Consider the following 20972-nt stretch of genomic DNA (forward strand, 5'->3'; position numbering starts at 1 on the left):
ATTTTCTCCTCTGGAGGTTTGGAACAGTCTGTGCCTTCCGGCCAGTTGGTGATCACCTCCACCAGACCAGGTCGGTCAAGATTACCCATTCGTGCTCGTTGGGTTATCAAAGCCATCCATTTAGACCAGGTTGCATCTGTGGCATGATGTGGTGATGAACCTTTGCCTTTGAACATCCAGTTAAGAACTGGCAGTCTAGGAGCTAAAAGCAATTGTGACTCAGTTCCAATCACTTCAGAAGCTGCTTTCACTCCCTCATAGGCTGCTAGAATCTCTTTCTCAGTTGCAGTGTAATTTGTCTCTGAACCTCTGTAACAACGTCCCCAGAAACCAAGTGGACGACCACGTGTCTCATTTGGAGCTCTCTGCCAAAGACTCCAAGTTGGACCATTGTCACTGGCAGCCGTGTACAGAATGTTTTTAATGTCTGGACCAGATCTCACAGGACCCAAGCCCACTGCATGGACTACTTCTCGTTTGATTTGATCAAAGGCTGCTTGTTGTTCAGGTCCCCACTCGAAATTGTTTCTCTTACGAGTCACATCATGCAGAGGTTTGACAATCTGACTGAAACCAGGAATGTGTAGTCTCCAAAATCCCACCACACCAAGAAAAGAAAGTGTGTCCTTCTTACTGGTGGGAACAGCCATGGTAGAGACTTTGTTGATCACATCCTGAGGAATGTAACGGCGACCATCCTGCCACCGCACTCCCAGAAACTGAATTTCTCTGGCAGCTCCTTTGACCTTGTCTCTCTTAATGGCAAAACCTGCTTGCAACAGAATGTCAATGATTTTGTTACCTTTCTCGAAGACTTCCTCAGCAGTTTGGCCCCACACAATGATGTCGTCGATGTACTGGATGTGCTCTGGAGCTTTACCTTTCTCCAGTGCATTGTGGATGACTGAGTGACAGATGGTTGAGCTGTGTTTCCACCCCTGAGGCAAACGGTTGAACTGGTACTGGATTCCTCTCCAGGTGAATGCAAACTGAGGCCTGCACTCCTTTGCTATGGGAATAGAGAAGAAAGCATTAGCAATGTCTATGGTTGCATACCATTTAGCCTCCTTCGATTCCAGCTCGTACTGGAGTTCCAGCATGTCTGGCACAGCTGCACTCATGGGTGGCGTCACCTCGTTGAGGGCACGAAAGTCAACTGTCAGTCTCCAGTCGCCCGTAGGTTTGCGCACAGGCCAGATGGGACTGTTGAAAGGTGAATGAGCTTTCTCGATGACAGCCTGACTCTCCAATTGACGAATCAGCTGATGAATGGGCAACAAAGAGTCACGGTTAGTTCTGTACTGCCTATGATGAACAGTTTGAGTTGCAATTGGCACTTCCAGATCCTCTATGTCATGATGTCCCACAACTGCAGATTCATCAGAAAGTTCAGGTCTAATAGACAATTTCAATTTATCATCCTCAATCTCTACAGATGCTATTCCAAAAGCCCATTTATGACCCTTAGGATCTTTGAAACAACCTTGTCTCAAAAAGTCAATTCCCAAAATGCAAGGCGCATCAGGACCAGTTACAATAGTATGTGTCTTCCACTCTTTACCAGTTAAACTGATCTCAGCCTGTACCTTAGTTAACTCTTGAGATCCACCAGTGATTCCAAAGATAGAAATGGACTCTGTCCCTTTGCAATTTGATGGCAATAAAGTACACTGAGCACCTGTGTCAACTAAAGCCCTGTATTTCCGAACTCTTGAACTGCCAGGCCACCTAATGAATGCATTCCAATAGATTCGGTTCTCTCCACTATCCCTTTCCTCCTCCTGGCTGGAGGCAGGGCACCCCTAATGCTGAACATGGCATGTAGGGTGTACACAGTGATTGGTGTTGTTGTGAGAGGAACTGCAACTGTTGGAACAATTGCAGTTGCTCTTAGGAGCTGAAGAAGTGACAGCTACTTTTCGGGCATTACTGCCTCTGTTTCTGCCACTCTGCAGATCCCTGACTCTCTTTGAAAGAGCTGAAGTAGGTTTACCATCCCATTTGTTCATGTTCTCACCGTATGTGTCACGCAGAAGTATCCACAGTGACGCACGTGATTGCTGCTGTCTAGGTGGAATTTGTCTCCTCCTGGGCTGGAATTGCCTTGCAGGAGGTGGGCGTCTGTTCCTGATGGCAGAAACATGCACCCATTCAGATGATGCAGGAACGGTATCCTTTACCAGATTGGTAATGTTTTTGAGATCCTCCTTCAGTTCTTTCATGGTATCTTTAATCTCTGTGGTCATAGTTTGTATGGCAGAGACTAGGCCAGAATGTGACAAGCTGTCCTCTATCTGCCTGAGCTGATCAGTGAATTCACCAACAGTGAAAGATCTTCCATTATCACTCCTTGCTAGAAATTTACTGGCCAAGATGTTAGCATAGGATGAAGGAGCAAGCTTAATAAGCTTCTTCATGAGACCTGTTCCCAAAGGAATATCGTCAGGCTCATGAGTGCCATGATCTCCATAAAGCACTTCCTTCACAGCAAACTCCTTCAGAAGCTTAATTCCCTGCTCAATGGTGTTCCACTTCTTGGCAGCCCATGGCAAATCATCTCGGGAAGGATATCTCATAGCCACAGCCAACAGAAGGCGTGTCCACAAGCTAACCCTACCAAGAGGACTTGCTAGGTGTTTGTCCACTCCACTCTCCTTAGTGAGTGGTCCCAGCTGCTTGGCAGACTTGTCTCCTACCTGCAGAGCATTAGCACCAATGCCACAGCATCTCACTAGCCAGCTTAGGATTGGCTCACCTGATTCCCTTGTGTATTCCTTCCTAACTTCCCTGACCTCTCTGAGTGGATCCTTGGAACCCTGGATGTCATCTTCCTCCTCCTCTTCCTGTTGTTCTGGTGGTGCCGGGCCTAACACAATCTTCCTCATAGCATTCCTAAACTCATTGGAACCATCCTCTCTCCTGGCAGCTAACCTCACAGCACTCCTCTCACTTGAGTATTGTTGTCTCAGCACATCTACAAGGTCTCGCAGACTAACTGCCTCCTCTTCCTCCTCTTCTCCTTGCTGATCACCAGAGGTCCCCTGTCTTACATCCTCCTGCGAACCACTCTTTGTCTTAGCTTTTGCCTTAGCAGGTGCCAGAAGGGCCTGAGCAGCAACAGACTTGGATGTGTCTGCTGGAGGATTTGAATCTTTAGGAGTCTGACTTGGAGGGTTTGAATCCTTAGGGGTCTGACCTGGAGCATTTGAATTATTGGAGGTCTGACTTGGAGCTTGTGAGTTCAAATCTGCCTTGCTTTTAACAGGAGGATTCTGATTCTGGTCTGCTGGCTGGGGGTTCGAATTGGCTGAGCTGGTGTCATTAGGATTTGGACTGACTGGGCTAGCGTTACCAGCATTAGCATTAGCATTAGTGGGATTGTTTGCCTGTCCTCCTGGGATGCCTGCCAACCCTGACTTGTTTTCATTTTTGCTAGGGACATTCTGATTTTGGGTATTTGCCTGTCCTCCTGAGGCTCCTGCTGAACTCTGTGGCTTGTTTTGGTTATCCTTATCATTGTTTACGTTAGTGGCGGGAACACTGGCTGTGTTCCCAGCACTTGGAGAAGGAGGGGCAGAGGCTGGCAAGGGGGAAGCCGATGACTGTGTTCCCTTGTTTTGCTGTGAAAGAGACTGCTTCTGAGACACAGAATTTTTCCTAGCTCTTACAGAACCTGGTTTTGAATTTTTCACCAATAATGCCAAAATTAATATGAATATTAAAATCATGAGGCAAATATTAAAAATTGTGAGAAGAAAAACAGTTTTACACGAGCATGTGCCTAGGCAAACAGTTGGAATTCCTGTCTTAGGCTGAATAACTCTCATTAGAGCCATATTTAAAGCAGAATTTCCATTGATTGTCACATTATTGACCAGAGCTCCTGTAATGTCCTTGGTAATATTCTCAGAGATATTAAAACCAGCATAACCAAGAATAAAATCACCCCAGCTCCAGAACATATCTGAAACCTTAGCTTTAGCCTTATTATAAGCCAGATCAATGAAATAAGCAACAATTTGAGCTTTTATCCAATTAAATGCCAAGTAAACAAAACCAGACCAGAGCAATGCACCAACCAAATACAATAGCTGCTTGATTAGCTTCATCTTAATTCCCAGAGCTAATTTCCACTCACTGAAATATCTAGCCCCACGTTGGGAAAGCCAATTAAAAATGTGATGGTTTGGGGGTTACCCCACCCCTCCACACTTTTGAATTTGCCCCAGCTAACTCAGACGGCCTCTGGGAATATAGATGAAGCAATTTATTTACAGCTAGCAGAATTTACAAGCAGCTATTTACAATATATACAGTTATATACAATTATATACAGAAATATACAAAGGATAAACAATACAGAAGCACAACTCCCCTCCCAGAAACCTGAGTCCCCAGGAGGGGCTCTCAAACCACCCCAACACCTCCCCCCGGCCCTCTCAACCTTACCCCAGTTCTCAGGAAGAAGAGAGATGCAGCCAAGAGGTTAGGGAGCAAGGTTAGTAGGAGCAGGGTTAATGAGATGTGACCAGGTCTAAGGCAAAAGCAAGAGTGAGAAACAAAATGGAGAAAAAGTCTTTCTTCTTCCCAGAGTTCTCAGTGTGACTGTGAGAGAAGTAGACACAATTGTTTTTCATTTCACTGCCCGTTATCTAGTTCTTCTACCAAAACATTCCAGCTTGCTTCAAACTAGCACAGGGACTGAACAAAAGCAAGATGCACAGGCAATAAGGAAAGGGGAGGTAGAGACCCGGGGGCTGTTTAGTCTTCAGATGACAAGGCTGAGGATCTTACTAACAGTAACTTACTTAACTAAGTGTCCTGCATCTGGGTCAGGGCAATGCCAAGCACAAATGCAGGCTGGGCAGTGAGTGGCTGGAGAACAGCCCTGAGGAGAGGGACCTGGGGGTGCTGCTGGAGGAGAAGCTTAACAGCAGCCAGCAGTGTGCACTTGCAGCCCAGAAAGCCAAGCAGAGCCTGAGCTGCAGCAGCAGCAGTGTGGCCAGCAGGGCCGGGGAGGTGATTCTCCTCCTCTGCTGTGCTCTGCTGAGACCCCACCTGGAGTACTGCATCCAGTGCTGGAGCCCCTGGGACAAGAGGGCTGTGGAGATGCTGGAGTGTGTCCAGAGCAGGGCCCCGAGGATGCTGAGAGGGCTGCAGCAGCTCTGCTGTGAGCACAGAGTGAAAGAGTTGGGGCTGTGCAGGCTGGAGCAGAGGAGGCTCCCAGGTGACCTTCTTGTGGCCTTCCAGGATCTGAAGGGGGCTACAAAAATCTGGGGAGGGACTTTTGAGGCTCTCAGGGAGTGCCAGGATTGGGGGGAGTGGAGCAAAGCTGGAGGTGGGGAGAGTGAGGCTGGAGGTGAGGAGGAAGTTGTTGAGCATGAGAGTGGTGAGAGGCTGGAATGGGTTGCCCAGGGAGGTGGTTGAGGCCCCATGGTTGGAGGTGTTTAAGGCCAGGCTGGCTGAGGCTGTGTGCAGCCTGCTCTAGGTTAGAATGTCCTTGGGCATGTCAGGGGGGTTGGAACTGTCTGATCCTTGTGGTCCCTCCCAACCCTGACTGATTCTATGATTACGATTAACCTGGGCTGGTGAAGGTTTCACAGCCCATGGCAGAAAGGTTGGAACCAGATGATCCCCAGGAAGTTCCATCTCAATATGAATCACAGAATGGTTTAGGTTGGAAGAGACCTCAAAGCTCAGCCAGTTCCAAACTTCTGATGTAGAAAGGGACACCTCCCACTAGAACAGGTTGCTCAAAGCCTCACCCAACCTTGTCCTGAACACCTCCAGGGATGCTGTGCTCCAGAGCCTCCTTGGGCAATCTCTGCCAGTGTCTCACCACCCTCACTGCAAACAACATTTGCCTAACATCCACTTTCAATCTCCCCTCTGCTACTTTAAACCCATTCCTCTTCCTCCTAGCATTACAAGACCTTGTCAATAGTCCCTCCCCAGCCCCCCTCAGATCCTGGAAGACCACTCCAAGGTCTCCTGGAAGCCTTCTCTTCTCCAGGCTGCACAGCCCCAACTCTCTCAGCCTCTCCTCACAGCACAGCTGCTGCAGCCCTCTCAGCATCTTGGTGCTCTCCTCTGCACTGGCTCCAACACTTCCATGTCCTGCTTGTGCTGGGGGCTCCAGAAATGGACCCACTACTCCAGATGGGAAACTTCTTCATTGTAAGGGTCCTGGACCAGACTGCCCAGAGAGGTTGTGGAGTCTCCTTCACTTCAAAACCCACCTGGATGCATTCCTGTGTGACCTGCCCTAGATCATCCTGCTTGGCAGGGAGGGTTGGACTCAAAGATGTCTACAGGTCACTTCCAAACCCTAATATTCTGTGAGTCTATGATTTGGTTGACCTGCCTTGAGAATATTCAGTATGCATATTTTTAGTCCCTAGATGACAAGTGCTATGGTGTTGCCTTGATGTGACCTCTCAAACTTCTCCAAAGTGGAGGTTGTAACCTCCTGCCAGGGTGCTGCTTCATAAAGGTTGTGCCTGCAACACCATTTTTCTCCTCCTAGGTCAGGGTTTGTGTGGCTTGACAAGGTAGCAGCAGGAATAGAAAGGGGTTTAGATGACACCAAGCTGGGGGCAGATGTGGCTGGGTAGGAGGGCAGAAGGGCTCTGCAGCAGGACCTTGACCGCCTGCACAGATGGGCAGAGTCCAAGGGGATGGGGTTCAATAGCTCCAAGTGCAGGGTGCTGCACTTTGGCCACAACAACCCCATGCAGAGATACAGGCTGGGGTCGGAGTGGCTGGAGAGCAGCCAGACAGAGAGGGATCTGGGGGTGCTGATTGATACCCACCTGAACATGAGCCAGCAGTGTGCCCAGGTGGCCAAGAGAGCCAGTGGCATCCTGGCCTGCATCAGGAATGGTGTGGCCAGCAGGAGCAGGGAGGTCATTCTGCCCCTGTACTCTGCACTGCTTAGACCACACCTTGAGTGCTGTGTTCAGTTCTGGGCCCCCCAGTTTAGGAGGGACATTGAGATGCTTGAGCGTGTCCAGAGAAGGGCAACGAGGCTGGGGAGAGGCCTTGAACACAGCCCTACGAGGAGAGGCTGAGGGAGCTGGGATTGGTTAGCCTGGAGAAGAGGAGGCTCAGGGCAGACCTTATTGCTGTCTACAACTACCTGAGGGGTGGTTGTGGCCAGGAGGAGGTTGCTCTCTTCTCTCAGGTGGCCAGCACCAGAATGAGAGGACACAGCCTCAGGCTGTGCCAGGGGAGATTTAGGCTGGAGGTGAGGAGAAAGTTCTTCCCTGAGAGAGTCATTGGACACTGGAATGGGCTGCCCGGGGAGGTGGTGGAGTCGCCGTCCCTGGGGCTGTTCAAGGCAGGACTGGACGTGGCACTTGGTGCCATGGTCTGGCCTTGAGCTCTGTGCTAAAGGGTTGGACTTGATGGTCTGTGAGGTCTCTTCCAACCCTGATGATACTGGGATACTGTGATACTGTGATACTGTAAAAGGCAGGTTTAGCTTTCTGCTTGTCCTTTGCCCTGCTTGACTCAACAATAAAAACATTAAACCAGGAGATTCACTTGAAAGTCTCAAGACAAAGGTAGAAGTGTCCTGGTTCAGCTCCTGCCAGCAACTGAGCACCACACAGCCTCCTCCAAACCACTCTCCACAGCTATACCTGAAAGGAGCTTGTGGAGACCTGGGGGTTGCTCTCTTCTTCCTAGCATTGAGTGATAAAATGAGAGGAAATGGCTTGAAGATGGACCAGGGGAGGTTTAGGTTGGATATCAGGCAAAATTTATTTGCTGTGAGAGTGGTTGGGGGATAATAGTCCAGAATATACTGAGCTGTGATGTGCTTATTTTCACTTGTCAAATGAATAGTTTGTACCTGAGAAACCATCTCATGACCCATCAAAAAAACTACTGGAAGCCATGGAGCAGTTGTTCCAGCAGATAAAATGTTCCTTTATCTCTGGCCAAAGAAACAGAATTGGAAGGTTTTGTTCTAGGTGGCCAGATGTGAAAAAAACTAAGAGAGCTGTGGGAGTAAATTTCCACAAGCTCTGTGCTTTTGCTAAGTGTTGTTAGAGTGGATATCAGGGGAAGGCTGTCACTGAAAGAGTGGTCAGGCCTTGGAACAGGCTGCCCACAGAGGTGCTGGAGTCATCTTTCCCCTTCTCCTTTCTTTCTCCTCTTCTCTTTTCCTTTCTTTCTTCTCTCCCCTTCTCCTTTCTTTCTCCTCTTCTCTTTTCCTTACTTTCTCGTCTCCCCTTCTCCTCTCCCTTTCTCCTCTTCTCTCCCCTTCTCTTTTCTTTCTCCTCTCCCTTTCTCCTCTCCCTTTTTCCTCTCCCCTTCTCCTCTCCCCTTCTCCTCTCCCCTTCTCCTCTCCCCTTCTCCTCTCCCTTTTTCCTCTCACTTTCTCCTCTCTCTTTCTCCTCTCCCCTTCTCCTCTCCCTTTCTCCTCTCCCTTTCTCCTCTCCCCTTCTCCTCTCCCCTTCTCCTCTCCCTTTCTTCTCTTCTCCTCTCCCCTTCTCTTTTCTTTCTCCTCTCCCCTTCTCTTTTCTTTCTCCTCTCCCCTTCTCCTTTCTTTATCCTCTTCTCTTTTCCTTTCATTCTCCTCTCCCCTTCGCCTTTCTTTCTCCTCTCCCCTTCACCTTTCTTTCTCCTCTCCCTTTCTCCTCTCCCCTTCTCCTCTCCCCTTCTCCTCTCCCCTTCTCCTCTCCCCTTCTCCTCTCCCCTTCTCCTCTCCCTTTCTCCTCTCCCCTTCTCCTCTCCCCTTCTCCTCTCCCCTTCTCCTCTCCCCTTCTCCTCTCCCCTTCTCCTCTCCCTTTCTCCTCTCCCCTTCTCCTCTCCCTTTCTCCTCTTCCTTTCTCCTCTCCCCTTCTCCTTTCCTTCTCCTTTCCCCTTCTCCTTTCTCCTCTTGGACTTGGACTTGATCTTAGAGGCCTTTTCCAACTTTGATGATTCTATAGAGCTCATTAAAGCACCTGTGGACATGACACTTTGGGACATGGTTGAGCATGTGTTGGGTTGACAGTACCACTGCCTGGAGTTCAAATCCTGTGCGTGTGCTCTTGCTTACAGGTGTGGCAGTGAGTGTGGGGTTTGTACTCACTTATTCACTAGCAGACAAGCACTCTAAGACTCCGTTTTTTCCTACCACAAACCCAACGATGGATGCTAGGCATTTTCACCTCATTTTTAAAAGCACTCTTGAGCTGTTTGGGAGTTGGGCTGTGAAAGAGAAGATTTTATCAGCCTGGCTGGATGTTTACAAGGAGCTTAGGCTGTGTTTAAATTGAAAGGTATTAGGTTATCACGACTCTGGGAAAGAAAGGTTCTTGTACATTTAATCCAGCATGAAGTCCTCCAGCAGTCTCTTGACAGCAAAGTCCTCTGGCATTCAGAGCACAGAACTCGTGGCTGCCTGATATCCTGGAAGCAGCCTGCTCTTGCATTTCACAAACTCATGTTTTACCCCATTTCCTCCTCCCTGCAGATGCTTTTCTACCTTTCCCTCTTGAAGATCCTTTTGTTAAAGCAAATTGGAATGAATACGAGTTGCTGGGTTAGGAACTGGCTGCATGGCTGGGCCCAGAGAGTGGTGGTGAATGGTGCCATGGCCAGCTGGCAGCTGGCACTGGTGCTGTGCCCCAGGGATCAGTGATGGGCACAGTCCTGTGCAATATCTTTATTGATGATCTAGATGAGGGGATTGAGTCCTCCATCAGTGAGTTTGCAGAGGACACCAAGTCGGGAGCATGTGTGGATCTGTTAAAGGGCAGGAGGGCTCTGCAGAGGGACATGGACAGGCTGCACAAATGAGCACAGTGCAGTGCCAGAAGGTTTAACAAGGCCAAGAGAAGGTTTCTGCACGTTGGCTATAACAAGCCCAAGCAGCACTACAGGCTGGGGCCAGAGTGGCTGAGAGCAGGCAGGCAGAGAGGGAGCTGGGGGTGCTGGCAGAGAGGAGCTGAAGCTGAGGCAGCAGTGCCCATGTGGGCAGCAGAGCCAATGGCATCCTGGGCTGGCTCAGGAGCAGTGTGGGCAGCAGGACAAGGGAGGTTCTTGTGCCCCTGTGCTCAGCACTGCTCAGGCCACCCCTGGAGTGCTGTGTCCAGTTGTGGGCTCCTGAATTGCAGAGAGATGTTGAGGTGCTGGAAGGTGTTGAGAGCAGGGCAGCAAGGCTGGGGAGGGGCCTGGAGCACAGCCCTGCCTGTGAAGAGAGGCTGAGGGAGCTGGGGGTGTTTGACCTGGAGAACAGGAGGCTCAGGGCAGAGCTCATTGCTGTCTGCAGCTGCCTGAAGGGAGGCTGTAGCCAGGTGGGATTGGGCTCTGCTGCCAGGCAACTATCAATAGAAGAAGGGGACACAGCCTTAAGCTGTGCCAGGGGAGATTCAGGCTGGATATCAGGAGGAAGTTGTTGCCAGAGTGGTTGGCATTGGAATGGGCTGCCCAGGGAGGTGCTGCAGTTGCCATCCCTGGAGGTGTTTAAGAGGAGGCTGCATGAGGCACTCAGTGCCATGGCTTAGTTAATTAGAAGCTGCTGGGTGACAGGTTGGACTCAGTGATCTCAGAGGTCTTTTCCAACCTGCTTAATTCTGTGAGAATGCAGTGAAACACTGATGGGAAAGGGAGTGCATCAGAGCTGTGCAAATGAGTGTGAGCAGCTGGGACACACAAAAGGGAGACAACACTTAGCTGCTGTGAAACAGATTCATACAAGAATATATCAAAGCAGTGGATGCAGGCAAGAGGAAAGTGGAAAGCAAAATGCTAGACTGAAGCAGGAGCCTTCAAAATACTGAACTCACAGTATCACAGTATCATCAGGGTTGGAAGAGACCTCACAGATCAAGTCCAACCCTTTACCACAGAGCTCAAGGCCAGACCATGGCACCAAGTGCCACGTCCAGTCCTGCCTTGAACAGCTCCAGGGACGGCGACTCCACCACCTCCCCGGGCAGCCCATTCCAGTGTCCAATGACTCTCTCAGGGAAGAACTTTCTCCTCACCTCCAGCCTAAATCTCCCCTGGTGCAGCCTGAGGCTGTGTCCTCTTGTTCTGGTGCTGGCCACCTGAGAGAAGAGAGCAACCTCCTCCTGGCCACAACCACCCCTCAGGTAGTTGCAGACAGCAATAAGGTCTGCCCTGAGCCTCCTCTTCTCCAGGCTAACCAATCCCAGCTCCCTCAGCCTCTCCTCGTAGGGCTGTGCTCAAGGCCTCTCCCCAGCCTCCTCACCCTTCTCTGGACATGCTCAAGCATCTCAATGTCCCTCCTAAACTGGGGGGCCCAGAACTGAACACAGCACTCAAGGTGTGGTCTAAGCAGTGCAGAGTCCAGGGGCAGAATGACCTCCCTGCTCCTGCTGGCCACACCATTCCTGATGCAGGCCAGGATGCCACTGGCTCTCTTGGCCACCTGGGCACACTGCTGGCTCATGTTCAGGTGGGTATCAATCAGCACCCCCAGATCCCTCTCTGTCTGGCTGCTCTCCAGCCACTCTGACCCCAGCCTGTATCTCTGCATGGGGTTGCTGTAGCCAAAGTGCAGCACCCTGCACTTGGAGCTATTGAAGCCATCCCCTTGGACTCTGCCCATCTGTGCAGGCAGTCAAGATGTGCAGAGTCCAATAGGATGGCGTTCAGTAGCTCCAAGTGCAGGTTGCTGCACTTCAGCATTAATAGGAGTGAACTCTCTGAGATTGATTCATCTGCTCTGAGCTACACAAGAGCTGCTCCCTCTTTGTCCTTCTGGGCTTCTGGGCTATAGCTTTACACAACTCAAGTGCACAGCCTGTGTTGCTCACCTGTGATTTTAAGCCAAGGATTAATGCTTATTTTATTTTAAGAGAGTCCACAAACTTCCAGGAGGTTCTTTTTTTTTTGTCATTTTTTTCTCTTTTTCTTTCTCTTTTTCTTTTTACATTTTTTCTTTGACTTTTCCTTTTTTTTCCTGTATTTTTCTTTTTTTCTGTCTTTTTTTATTTTCTTCTTTTTTTCTTATTTCTTTTCTTTTTTCTTTCTTTTTCCTTTTTCTTTTTTTAAATTTTTTTCTTTTCTTTTTTCTTTTTTCTTTTTTCTTTTCTTTTTTTCTTTTTTTTCTTTTCTTTTTTCTTTTTGTCTTTTTTCATTTTTTCTTTTGGTTTTCCTTTTTAAAAAGATTTTTTCTCTCATTTTTTCATTATTTTCATTTTTTTCTTTTTTCTCTTCTGTTTTCATTTTTCTTTTTTTCCTTTTTTATTTTTTTCTCTTTTTTTTCCCTTTTTTCCTTTTTTATTTTTTTCTCCTTTTTCCTTTTATTTTCCTTTTTAAAAATATTTTTCTTTCCACATTTTTATTTCATTATTTTTCTTTCTTCTTAGTTTTTTATTTTTTTGTTATTTTCCTTTTAAAAATATTTTTCTTCTCATATTTTTCTTTCACTGTTTTCATGTTTTCTTTCTTCTTTTTACTTTCTTTTTACTTTTTATGTCCTTTCTAAAAATATTCTTTATTTTTCTTCTCATCCATTTTATTTTTTTCTTTTGCTTTTTTTTATTAATCTCCTTTTAAAATTTGTTCTTTTTTTATTATTTTTTCTTTTTTAAAATTATTTTTACATTTACTTTTTCTTTTTAATTTGTTTTTATATTTTCAAATATTTTAGTTTATTTTATTTATCTCCTTTTAATTTAAAAAATATTTTTCCTTTTTATTTCTTTCTATTTAACTCCTTTTAAAGTTTTTATCTTTTTTTTGTTTTACATTTTATTTTTAGTTTTCTTTTATTATTATATTTTAAAACTTTTTCCTTTTCTTTTGTTTTCTTTTTTTATTTTTGTTATTTTCTTTCTCTTTTTCTTTTCCTTTTCCTTTTTCTTTTCCTTTTCCTCTTTCTTTTCCTTTTCCTTTTTTCTTTTATTTTTCTCTTCTTTTTCTTTTCTCCTTCTTTTTCTTCTTCATCTTCTTTTTCTTTTTCCTTTTTTTTTATTTTTTTCCTTTTTACTCTTTATTTTTCTCCTTTTATTTTTAGTTATTTTCTTTTTATTTTTCTTTTTTCTTATTTTTTCTTTTAATTTATTTTTACATTTTTTCCTTTCCATTTTTTTCCCCTTCCCTCTTTTTTTTTTTTAATCCCTTTTTTAATTCTTTTCCTCCCCTTTTTTATTTTTGCCTTTTCCCCTCCTAGGCTTAAACAAAAGCAAAGCCCAATAAGCACACAGTATTTTGAGACCATACCTCTCAAAATAGCTCTTCAAATTGGAATCCTGTCGAAGTTCATAATTGCTCTGGACCTCTGAGCCAGCCCCAGAAATATCTTTAATGATCAATTGACCATAAAGCTCATAACTTTTATCTGAGCTCCCTCATCAACAAATTGATTCTGAGTTTCCATAGGATTAAGGAATCCTTCCAGTTAGGGATTTGCTTTAAAAGGCTAAAAAACAACATACATATCCCCACTAGAAGAGGGCTATGGATGTGCTGGAAGGTGTCCAGAGAAGGGCCATGAGGATGAGCAGAGGGCTGGAGCTGCTCTGCTGTGAGGAGAGACTGAGGGAGTTGGGGCTGTGCAGTCTGGAGAGGAGAAGGCTTTGAGCTGACCTTATTGTGGCCTTTCAGTACCTTAAGGAGGCTACAAGAAAGCTGGGGAGGGACTTTCTAGGATGTCAGGGAGTGATAGGACGGTGGAGAATGGAACCAAGCTGGAAATGGTGAGATTCAGAGTGGATATTAGGAAGGAGTTCTCCAGTATGAGAGTGGTGAGAGCCTGGAAGGGGTTGCCCAGGGAGGTGGTGGAAGCCTCATGCCTGGAGGTGTTTAAAGCCAGGCTGGATGACGCTGTGGATAGCCTGATCCAGTGTGAGGTGTCACTGATTATGGCAGGGTGGGTTGGAACTGGCTGATCCTTGTGGTGCCTTCCAACCTAAACCATTCTATGATTCTCTGATTCTCTATTTCTATGATTCTATATGATCACAGATTCCATCTTGGAAAGCGAGGGCTAAAACAGTTTCTTCCTCTGCATGCAATTCCCTCTTAGCACAGGATGAAAGGCTCAGAAGAAGAGGCAGGACAAAATTCATCAACTAGGCTCTAGCGATGCTGAAGCTGGAGCAGATCTGCCTGTAACTGGGAAACAAATTTCACCTTTTAGCATCAGTGGCAGGTGAGCTGCAGTGGTTAATTCCACCCCTTGCAGCCTGTCTAAAATAACTCTGTGCAGCTACTCATGCATGTAATTCAGCTACCTGATTCATTAACATTTAAACAGCCTCTTAGGCAGTGGCCATAAATTGGGTGCCTTGCAGAACCCTGGCAAAAGTGTGTTTAACAGCCATTGGTACATGAAAGCCTTGTCAAGGGAAAAATACTTCCCTGCTCTACAGTAACAAACAGGTATGCTTCTTCTCATCCCGGAGTGCCATAGAATCATGGAACTGTCAGGGCTGGAAGGGACCTCAAGGAGCAGACACTTCCAACTCCCCTGACATGCCCAGGGACACCTCACACTAGTTCAGGCTGGCCACAGCCTCATCCAGCCTGGCCTTAAACACCTCCAGGGATGAGGCTTCCACCACCTCCCTGGGCAACCCCTTCCAGGCTCTCACCACCCTCATGCTGAAGAACATCTTTCTAACATCCAGTCTGAATCTACCCACTTCTACTTTTGCTCCTTTCCCCCTAGTCCTATCACTACCTGACATCCTAAAAAGTCCCTCCCAGCTTTCTCTCAGATACTGGAAGGCCACAATAAGTTCCCTTTGGAGCCTTCCCTTCTGTAAAATGAACAGCCGCAACTCTCTCAGCCTGTTGTCATAGCAGAGCAGCTCCACCCCTCTGCTCATCCTTGTGGCCCTTGTCTGGACACACTCCAGCACATCCAGACCATTCCTCTAATAGGGGCTCCAGAACTGGAAGCATTACTCCAGGTGAGGTCTCACCAGAGTGGATCAGAGGGGTAGAATCACCTCCTTCACCCCACTGGCCACACTTCTCTTGGTGCAGCCCAGGACCCTGACTGATTCTATGATTCTATGACTCTGTGATTCTGTGACTCTGTGACTCTGTGATTCTATGGATCTGTGATTCTATGACTCTGTGATTCTGTGACTCTGTGACTCTGTGATTCTATGACTCTGTGATTCTGTGACTCTGTGATTCTGTGATTCGATGGATCTGTGATTCTATGACTTTGTGATTCTGTAACTCTGTGATTCTGTGATTCTATGGATCTGTGATTCTGTGACTTTGTGATTCTATGACTCTGTGATTCTATGACTGTGACTCTGTGATTCTATGGATCTGTGATTCTGTGACTCTGTGATTCTGTGATTCTATGGATCTGTGATTCTATGACTCCATGATTCTGTGATTCTGTGACTTTGTGATTCTATGGATCTGTGATTCTGTGATTCTATGGATCTGTGATTCTATGGATCTGTGATTCTGTGATTCTGTGACTCTGTGATTCTATGACTTTGTGATTCTGTGATTCTGTAACTCTGTGATTCTGTGACTCTGTGATTCTGTGACTCTGTGATTCTATGACTCTGTGATTCTGTAACTCTGTGATTCTGTGACTCTGTGATTCTGTGATTCTATGGATCTGTGACTCTATGGATCTGTGATTCTATGGATCTATGATTCTGTGACTCTGTGATTCTGTGACTCTGTGACTCTGTGATTCTATGGATCTGTGATTCTGTGATTCTATGGATCTGTGATTCTATGGATCTGTGATTCTGTGACTCTGTGACTCTGTGATTCTATGGATCTGTGATTCTGTGATTCTATGGATCTGTGATTCTATGGATCTGTGATTCTGTGACTCTATGATTCTGTGACTCTGTGACTCTATGATTCTATGGACCTGTGACTCTGATACTGTGATTCTGTGATTCTATGGATCTGTGACTCTGTGATTCTGTGATTCTATGGATCCGTGACTCTGATTCTTCTCTGATTTTATGATTCTAATCAGAGAATCATAGAATGCATCAGGTTGGAAGGAACCCTTTCATGTCATCTTGCCCAACCATGAGGTACTTACATGGAAAGAGGTCAAACGCAACCACACCTAACAACAGGTAAACAGTGGTTTGCCTTGGTTCACCAAAAGGTAGTCAAGTTTCCTGGCTTGTAAAGTAGTGAGTTGGTTTAATAACCCCTTCTGGCCATAAAATCCACAGGTGTGTGAAAGAGCACCCTTCTGGCTGCCCAACTCATGCCATGGTTTATGTTCATTGAATCTCAGGCTTTGGGCTTAAACTCCAAAGTGTTCTCAAACAATGGAATAGACTCCTCAGGGAGGTGGTTGAATCCCCATCCCTGGAGGTGTTTGAAAGCCACAAAGCTGTGGTGCTGAGGGCCACGGTTCAACCCCAGCCTTGGTAGAGTTAGAGAATGGTCAGACTCAATGATCTCAAAGGTCTTTCCTAACCAACATGATTTCATGGTATAGAAAAACACAGTAGTGCTCTATGGCTAAGATGGGACTTTGCTGTGGAAGGAGAAGAGGAAGGAGCCACAGCCCCATGCTGGTAAAAGTGTGTGTTTAAATAAGCAGGATGGATGGAGGCTGGCAGCAGAGGGACACAGATGAACTGATTTGCCTATTTGGCCAGTGAAGCTTGGGACTCCTTATCTAATACAAGTGCTTAAATCAATTGAGTTTGCACAGACAGGAGTTTAAAGTGTCTCTAGAAGCTATCACACCATAACTTCCTTTTCAGCATGACATTGGGACTGTGTAGAACTCTCTGACTCATTCAGTCTTGCTTTACATTTCAGCACAAGTTCATCCATCACTCCTTAGCTCATCTCTATCCTCCCGTGGGGGTTTCCAAGTAGCCTTCCAAACCAGCCTGAGAAAAGCTGTTGTGCTCTTGACTTAAACCCTTCATTGTGTTTCTGACTGCATGCCTCCAGATTTGGTGATCCAAAGTTACCTGTAAAAATTGTTTTCATTTTAAAGCAGGAATAATTTTTTACCACTGGAAAAAGTAATAACAAACAACAACAACAACATCAAAAACTCCAAACAAACAAAAACCAAAGGGAAAAAAATGCCATCACAGAATGTTAGGGGTTAGAAGGGACCTCCAGAGATCACTGGGTTCAACTTCCCTGCCAAAGTAGGGCAGGTCACACAGGAACATATCCAAGTTGGCTTTGAAAGTCTGCAGAGAAGGAGACTCCACAACCTATCTGGGCAGTCTGCTCCAGGGATCTGTCACCCACACAGTAAAGAAGCTTCTCCTCATGTTCAGGTGGAACTTGCTGTGTTCTAGCTTGTATCATAGACTCATAGAATGGTTTAGCTTGGGAGGGAGATCAAAGCTCAGCCACTTTCAACCCTCCAACATAGGCAGGGACAGCTCCCACTAGAATAGGTTGCTCAAGGCCTCATCCAACCTGGCCTTGAACACCTCCAGGGAGGTTGTGGAGCACAGAAGCACAGAATGAGATCTTTGATGACATTCTGTGCTTCTGTGCTCCACAACCTCCCTGGGCAACCTGTGCCAGTGTCTCACCACCCTCACTGCAAACAACATTTGCCTAACAGCCACTTTCAATCTCCCCTCTACCACTTTAAACCCATTCCTCCTTATCCTGTCATTACAAGACCTTGTCAATAGTCCATCCACAGCCCTCCTGGAGCCCCCTTCAGATACCAGAAGGCCACTCCAAGGTTTCCTCAAAGCCTTCTCTTCTCCATGTTGCAGATCCCCAACTCTCTCAGCCTGCTGACAGCAGGACAGCAACCGTGTGCTGGGCTGCAGCAAGAGCAGTGTGGGCAGCAGGGCAAGGGAGGGGATTCTGCCCCTGGGCTCTGCTCTCCTCACACCCCACCTGCACTCCTGGGTGCACTTCTGCAGCCCCCAGCACAAGCAGCACATGGAAGTGTTGGTGACAGTCCAGAGGAGGCTACCAAGATGCTGAGAGGGCTGCAGCAGCTGTGCTGTGAGGAGAGGCTGAGAGAGTTGGGGCTGTGCAGCCTGGAGAAGAGAAGGCTTCCAGGAGACCTTGGAGTGGCCTCGCAGGATCTGAAGGGGGCTGCAGGAAGGCTGGGGAGAGACTATTGACAAAGTCTTGCAATGCCAGGACAAGGAGGAATGGGTTTGAAGTGTCCGAGGGGAGATTGAAAGTGGCTGTTAGGCAGAAGTTGTTTGGAGTGAGGGTGGTGAGACACTGGCACAGGTTGCCCAGAGAAGTTGTGGAGCACAGAAGCACAGAATGTGATCTTTGATCACATTCTGTGCTTCTGTGCTCCACAACCTCCCTGGAGGTGTTCAAGGCCAGGCTGGATGGGTCCTTGAGTGACCTGTTCTAGTGGGAGGTGTCCCTGCCTATGGCAGAGGGGCTGGAACTGGCTGAGCTTTGAGGTCCCTTCCAGCCTTAACCATTTTATGATTCTAGTCCAACCCACTCCAGCATTTCACACTTATGCTGGGAACAGCAGAACTGAAGGTCTCTTCTGAGCTAAACCATTCTATGAAACAGATATAAAGAAACAAAAGTCAGGAATATCTTTATGAGAAAAAGGATGGAAAGCAACTCCTGCATTTTTAAGACTACACAGGTGAGAGCCTCTTTGCTCTATCCATAGAGCTAAAGGGAAGCAAGGCAGATATGGGACTGAACTTGTCCCACTCTGGTGAGCAAATCAAACCCTGCTGCATTTTCATCAAGTGTCAGAAACAGAGAGATAGTTCTTTGGGGCCAGGCAGGAAATCAGGCTATTAAGTTACAGCTTTTTCATTGCCCTTGTCATTCTCTTCTCCTACCCTACAGATGTTCTATCAAAGCAACTCATTGTAACCATTTATCTCCCCAAACTTAAAATACTTTTTCCAGGGTTTTGTTTTTTTTTTCCTTCCACACACATGCTCCCCCCCCACCCCCCATCACTACTTGAAGCCTTTGTACTTTGTGTCTTGCTTCCCTGATCTTGTATGGCTCTTAAGATTAATTTGCACCAGCAAGGAGTTCAACAACAAAATCAATTTCAATGGGGTCAGGGGAGGTCACTCCCAGCTCAGTAGCGTGAGGAAGAGAAATAGATGATTATCGTTCTGGGAACACCACTACCTCAGAATGGAGAGGAGAAGGGGGGGGGGGGGGGGGGGGGCTGTTAAAAATAAAGAACCTACCCATTAAAGACCTTCACAATCATTTTCATAGCATTGGAAACAATGAATTTTGGTTCTTCTGCCTCCTTCCTTCCAACCTTGCTCTGGCCATCTCCACCACACAAATAATTTGTGCTGCAGCACAGCTTTTGTACTCCACCAGAGCAAACTGGGACTGAATTTGTTAACTGACTGGTAGAAGGTGGCCCCTGTCACATCGATCCAGCAATACCTTTAGTAGGTCTTTTTATACCCTTGGCACGTAGCAGGTGGAAATTAAACAGCATTCCCTCTGCTAGGTGTTCCATCTGCCCTGTTGCCAAAGGGCAGAGGCAACAAGAATTTAAGTTCCACCTTCAGGAGCAATATCAGAGGTTAAAAAAAGAAAGACAAATACTTCAGTGTTCAAAATTGAATCTCAAAAGGAAATTCATCCTACCTACTGCATCTCTTTGGCTTGGGTTTGTTTTTATTTCATCAGTGTCTCTCTTCTACCTCTGATGAACAAAATGAAGTAACTGTTAGGATAGAATGGAGTGGAATGGAATAGAATAGAATAGAATAGAATAGAATAGAATAGAATAGAATAGAATAGAATAGAATAGAATGGGATAGAATAGAATAGAATAGAATAGAATAGAATAGAATAGAATAGAATAGAATAGAATAGAATAGAATGGAACGGGATAGAATAAGATAGAACAGAATGCTATGGAATAGGATGAAATGGAATAAAATAGAATAGTATGGAATGGAATGCAATAGAATGGAATGGAATACAATACAATACAATGGAACAGAATAGAATGAAGTGGAATAGAATAGAATAGAATAGAATAGAATAGAATAGAATAGAATAGAATGGAATTGAATGGAACGGAATAAAATAGAATGGAATGGAATAGAATGGAATGGAGTAGGATGAAATGGAATAAAATAGAATAGTATGGAATGGAATACAATAGAATGGAATGGAATACAATACAATACAATACAATGGAACAGAATAGAATGGAACAAAATAGAATGAAGTAGAATAGAATAGAATAGAATAGAATAGAATAGAATAGAATGGAATGGAATGGAATGGAATGGAATGGAATGGAATCAAATGGAATGGAATGGAATAGAATGGAATGGAATAGGATGGAATGGAATGGAATAAAATAGAATAGTATAGAATGGAATACAATAGAATGGAATGGAATACAATACAATACAATACAATGGAACTGAATAGAATGGAACAGATTAGAATGAAGTGGAATAGAATAGAATAGAATAGAATAGAATGGAATTAAATAGAATGGCATGGAATAGAATAGAATGGAATCAAATAAAATGGAATAGAATCAAATAGAATGGAATGGAATAGGATGGGATGGAATGGAATGGAATGGAATGGAATGGAATGGAATGGAATGGAATAAAATAGAATAGTATGGAATGGAATACAATACAATACAATGGAACAGAATAGAATGGAACAGAATAGAATGAAGTGGAATAGAATAGAATAGAATGGAATGGAATGGAATAGAATAGAATAGAATGGAATAAAATAGAACGGAATGGAATCACATAGAATGGAATGGAATGGAATAGAATGGAATGGAATGGAATAGAATGGAATAGGATGGAATGGAATGGAATGAAATAGAATAGTATGGAATGGAATACAGTGCAGTAGAATGGAATATAATACAATAGAATGGAATGGAACAGAATAGAATGAAATGGAATAGAATAGAATAGAATAGAATAGAATGAAATGAAATGGAATAGAATAAAATAGAATAGAATGCAATGGAATGGGATAGAATAAAATAGAATGGAATTGAATGGAATAGAATGGAATGGTAATGGAATAGAATCAAACAGGTTGGA

This window comes from Pogoniulus pusillus, chromosome 7 (genome assembly GCF_015220805.1).
Source record: "Pogoniulus pusillus isolate bPogPus1 chromosome 7, bPogPus1.pri, whole genome shotgun sequence".
NCBI classification, from domain to species: Eukaryota; Metazoa; Chordata; class Aves; order Piciformes; family Lybiidae; genus Pogoniulus; species Pogoniulus pusillus.